This window comes from Pseudonaja textilis, chromosome 1 (genome assembly GCF_049901715.1).
Source record: "Pseudonaja textilis isolate UNSWEBS1 chromosome 1, rPseTex1.2, whole genome shotgun sequence".
In the NCBI taxonomy this organism is placed as follows: domain Eukaryota; kingdom Metazoa; phylum Chordata; class Lepidosauria; order Squamata; family Elapidae; genus Pseudonaja; species Pseudonaja textilis.
In genome coordinates, this window is record NC_141990.1 from 134,313,336 (window position 1) to 134,319,335 (window position 6,000).

The window sequence follows — 6,000 nt, forward strand, 5'->3', positions numbered from 1 at the left end:
ATCATCTATCTATCTATCTATCATCTAGCTAGCTAGCTTTCATCTGTCTGTCTATCTATCTATCTATCTATCTATCTATCTATCTATCTATCTAGCTATCTATCTATCTATCTATTATCTATCTATCTATCTATCTATCTATCTATCTATCTATCTATCTATCATCTAGCTAGCTAGCTTTCATCTGTCTGTCTATCTATCTATCTATCTATCTATCTATCTATCTATCTATCTATCTTCTATCTATCTAGCTTTCATCTGTCTGTCTATCTATCTATCTATCTATCTATCTATCTATCTATCTATCTATCTATCTATCTATCTATCTATCTAACTCCTGGTGACTATACAGGCAGGTCCAACTTCAAAAATGGTTTATCACAGCCTTTTCCTTAGGGCTAAATGGGAAAAAAACATGGCTCATGTCTAATGCAAAGTTACAGCTCAACTTTTCCTGCTCCTAGCTCAACCTTTAACCATTATACCAAAAGGGCTCTGTCTTGGCTGATTAGTCTACTAAATTAGACCAGTGCACAACGGTAATCCCAAATATGTTTGCTCAAGAGAAGAAGTCCCATTGTGTGTTTAGTAAGACACATTCCTTGTGAATGTGTTTTGGAATTCATTTCTGAAATATGCCAACGGCTCTGTTGTTATGTAGAAACATGGGCATCCAAGGCATTGCCCAGGATTTTATGAAAACTAAATGGCACAGAATAATAATAAGATTAAGAATCCAGGACATTAAAAAAAAATCAGATAAATAAATTAACCAATCAATAAATTAAGAATTTGTTTCTTAAAACATTGAAAAAGAAAACAAGGTTTTAACACATATTATGTCTCCTTCAGAATGATAGTCTAAAATTGATGCAGCACCATAAAGAAGGACCTTTCCCTTTTTTGTGTTCACTAAAAAAATCCTCCCCATATGAGCATTCCATTCTATAATGATAGGATAAGTGAGAATTCAAGTATTAGATACAAATCCATCTAGGACTTTAAGCATAGGAATTATTGCTTGGAGTTTGATTTGATATGAAAACAAAGTAGTCCTATATGAATCTATGGGATATGGCCCTTTTGCACACAGATTAGATATTCTGGCTTTGCGTTCACATGCAGTTGTGCTTCCTATTCTTCTCCTTGACATTATTCTGACACCTTAGCTCTAAGATCGATTTGGGTTCAGAGAAAACAGCAGAGTATAGGTAGTCCTTGATTTACGATCACCATTGAGGCTAACATTTCTGTTGCTAAGCGAGACACTTGTTAATTATACGACCTGTGTTAAAAACAGATAACAGATAATCAGAATTGGAAGGGACCTTATAGGTCATCTAATCCAACCCCCTGCCCAAGCGGGAGACCCTACGCCATTTCTGACAAATGGCAGTCCAATCTCTTCTTGAAAGTCTCAAGTGATGGCGCTCCCACAACTTCCAAGGGCAAGCTGTTCCATTGGTTGATTGTTCTCACTGTCGGAAAGTTTCTCCTTATTTCCAGGTTAAATCTCTCCTTGTTCAGTTTCCATCCATTACTCCTTGTCTGGCCTACAGGCACTTTAGAAAATAGCTTGACCCCTTCCTCCCTGTGACAGCCCCTCAAATATTGGAAGATTGCTATCATGTCTCCCCTGGTCCTTTTCTTTACTAGACTAGCCAAGCTCAGTTCGTGTAACTGTTGTTCATATGTTTTAGTCTCCAGTCTCCTAATCATATATGTTGCCGCAGTTACTAAGTTTGTAACACAGTTGTAAAGTGAATCTGGCTTCCCCATTGACTTTGTCTGTCAGAAGGTAGCAAAGGATGATCACAGGACCCTGGGACACTGCTATAAATATGTTATAAATATGAATCAGTTGCCAAGTGGCTGAATTTTGATCACGTGACCATGAGGATTCTGCAATGGTCGTAAGTTTGATAAACAGTCATAAGTCACTTTTTTGAGTGCCACTGTAACTTCCAACAATGAATGGTATAAATCAACATTACCTCTAGAAGTCTTGAAGAACAAACACTCATGGGCAGCAAGGGTAAAAACATTCTCTAGCCAAGAAACGACAATAACAATACAATAAAATGAAAAACTAAAGGAAAAATGGCATCACATATCAACTCGAGGGAAATCCCTCCAGAACAATTCCATCTCCAATGAGTTGTAAGAAGACGGCAAGAAGGGAGGTACTCTGAACTCCACTAGGAGGCTATTTCACATTGGTACTGCCACATTAAAAACAGCATCTTTTTGCTTTAACCCTCTGAACCTTTTGAAAATGTGCCATTGGCATCATTGTTTTCCTAGTATTTTTAACAGGTTGGGCTGGTACTGGTTGGAGTAGGCAGACCTATGTTTGGGTGTGTACACACACACACACACTCAAAGGAGCCACATCTAGATGAAATGTTAATATATATTGCTAATTCATGTATGATATTCCATATGCTAAATAACTCACTCACTCAAAGGAGGCACATGTGTGTGTGTGTGTGTGAGTTATTTAGCATATGGAACATCATGCATGAATTAGCAATATATATTAACATTTCATCTAGATGAGTAAAACACAATAAAATAAAAATGTTAAAAAGATCTATGTTCAAATGCCAAGGTGTTATGCCCCTGTCGGAGTCTGAATCTGAGGAGCAAGATGAACAGCAGATAGGGAATGGGAGTGTGGCTCCATTGGCTGTGAAGGAAACTGGGGAAGGACAAAGTCCAGCTGGGCAGAGCAGGGAAGAGGTAGAACAAGGGAGAGGGAGTTCAGAGGAAGACCCAGGCCCACCCCCTCTTCATCCTAGGGCATGTAGGGAGGAATGGAGAAGAGAGCAACATGGGTTGCATGGCTTATGGGGTAGGAAAGGGCCTTGATTCCCTTCATTAGCTACATCTGGGAATGAGAGTTTAAAAGAAGTGCATGCTGAGTGCGGCAGCTGCTGGGAGCAAACGTGAGTTTATCTTGTGTTGACTTTGCTTATCTGTTTTCCTGGTGTCTTCCCAACCACGTCAAGGTATTGCTGTGCCTTCACATCTTCTTGCTCATGCCCTGTCAAACTAATTACCTCATTTTGCCTTGATTGGACTTATAATTACAGTTTTTGTGGACCACATTTTGGACTTGATTCTCTGCAGCCAAAGGCTGTTCCTGGGAGAGCTTTTCTCCAGCCAGAAGGTAACCAGGACATTGGGGGCAAAGTTGGAGCTAATAAAGGGACTCTTACTGATTATCTGACTGTGTGGCCTTTGTGCCATGCCCTGGGTCATCACACAATGTCTAGGCCATTTGAATCAGTGCTGACTCCTGATGACTGCCTGGAGAAGTTCCTGCTGTTTTCTTGGCAACGTTTTTGGAAGTAGTTTGTTCTTGTCTGTTGCAATGTACTGTTACGCTAAACGTTGCAATGGTTAACCTTGTAAAAGTGATGGATGGACAATGGAATGTTACCATGTGATACTGGAGAAACGAAAGTTATATGGAGAAACGAGAGTTATATGGGAGAAACGAAAGTTATGGAGATAAGAGTAACTGGGCGGGGCTAAGAAGTAGGGCGATAAGACACCAGCTATGGTATAGGTTTGCATTAGCATAATTATGTAGAAAGCTTCTTTGTCTCTGCTATGACGTGTGCATGTAGCCTATAAAAGGAGTACCCACCATTATTAAAGTGCCTTTTCATCCCGAGTAAATACTGTGTGCTGTGTGTTTATTTATTTACCATGAGAAGGCCCAGGGCTCTGAGTTCAGACCCTGTCGTCGCCAGGAGGCAGGCAGTGAAAAGCCACACTTGTCTCCTTCCTAGGTGTGAGAGGAAGTGACTGGCTCAAGGTCATGCAGCTGGCTTCCTGGCAAAGACAGGACTGGAATTCAGAGTCTTCAATTTTAGTCTGGCACCTTAACTGCTACACCCAACTGGTTCTCACATGCATCTGGGGACCAACTTATAAAGAGCTTTACAAGTCTTAAGAAGCACTTAAAGCAGAAGTGATATTCAGCAGGTTCTGATCAGTTCTGGAGAACCGATAGTGGAAATTTTGAGTAGTTCAGAGAGACGGCAAATATCATCTTTGACTGGAGATTTTACAGTATCTTTCCCCTGGCCTCCCTGCCAAGCCATGCGCACAGAACTGGTAGTAAAATAATTTGAATCTCACCACTGACTAAAAGCCCTTACTTCTTTACTTCACCCTGTATGCTGATAATTCTGAGTGTCATATTTACAATACTTTAAGTTTTACTAGAGTTTGAAATATCCCCTCTGTGAGCATTTCTACTTCTTATTTGGGAGGCAAGTTAATTTTTTAATAGCTTGGTTAGATATAACGCTGCAATAATCCAGTATTTTATTTTAAACTACTCCAATATGCAGAGCTTCAGAGTAGCCTATTCTCTTATGGGCTACTCAAAGTCCACCATTTCTTTTCCCACCTACAGTACTTTCTCTCACTGTTGAATTGTTCCCTTTGTGACTATTATAGTAACACAATCACGGGACGTGCCCAAAGGTAATCCTACCTGATTTTTTTTCAGAGGTTATGAATTGACATGCAGTTTACTCATGCAGTAGTAGAAGAAACCAAAATTCCTGGCTTATTGTTATGTAATGATATGGCTGAAATATATAACAGGTTCTAGATATCTGATATTTTACATAGAAACAATATATAGTGGGCTTTAACATTGGGCCATATAATTTTAAGAAATCCACTTATTAGGAACTTTGTGGTACAGTAGTAAATGTTTTTGTCATTATATTCCTATATTTTATAGCATAAAGAAAAGAAAAGGAGTAGGTAATATATGACTGGGATACAGGAAACCCAAGGGAGCTACTGTAAAATTATTCTGTAAAGAGTATATTTATTCTGCTAGCCCATGTCAAAAGCCATTAAATGTTACTGCTGTAAAATTCAAAATCATTTTCCAGAACCTGCAATAGGTTTTACATCTGTAGGCATTTAATGTGATTCAAAGCCATAATTCTGACCATAGTAGATTTTTTTCCATTCAAATTTATCATACTATTAATACAGAAGATTTGGAAGTTGGATTTTCTCCAATGATGCCAAACTAAAGAACTTTATCTTCCTGGCAGTCTACATGTATCTGTAGCTATTTTAATTTTATATATGTAATTGTGTTAGTAGATAAATTGGACCTTAAAAAGTGAGTGTCAAAAACTGAGGGGAAACTCTCTTAAACATTTTATACTTTCTGTCTAAAGAAAAATGTGGAAGCTTATTCAAAAATTTGACAGGTTTGCAACCACATAGAAGCTCAAAACTTATGAGCGATTCATATAGCACAGATAAAAGTAGCTGAGCCATATTTTAGAGAAATTGTGAGCCAGGAACCCTACTTCCTCTCCTGAGGAAGTTGCTAAAACCATTTGAGTGTCATTATTCCTATTCTTATTTTCAGGATAAAAACCAGCCTGGGACAAAGGAAATCATTGTTTACCTCGGTGTCAACATATCTCAGATTTGCCTTATTATTTATGATAGCAAACGACACAAAAGTATGACCTTGACAGTATATATGTCTTCATTAATAAAAGGTGCTATTCAAATTGTTGCCGGAAGAAGTTCATTCAAGGCAGATCCAGTGCAGGATTTTTTTAATGATATATAACAAATTTGGACTGGCTTATGCAAAGGCTTTTTCCATCCTGAGTAGGTCTGTTTCCCACATAATAATTTCAGGGAGATTATAAGCAGTAGATCCTTAAGTGCCTTGCGAATTTACAGCTATCTCTTGGTACAATTTTGCCTAGCAACTCCATGTATATTTGACTTACGAATAAGTATGTTACAGTAGTCTGACATCATCCTCTGAAGTTTTGCCTGAGGAGGAAGGCCAAGAATGACAAAGCAACATCACAGATGGGAACTGAAACTACTTATACGTTGAGTGCATTCGTTCCCAAACCTGTTAGGGTTGCAAGCTGTTCCCAACAGAGACTAAATCCAGCCTCCTTTGCTTTCATGCTGCTTTACACCTGA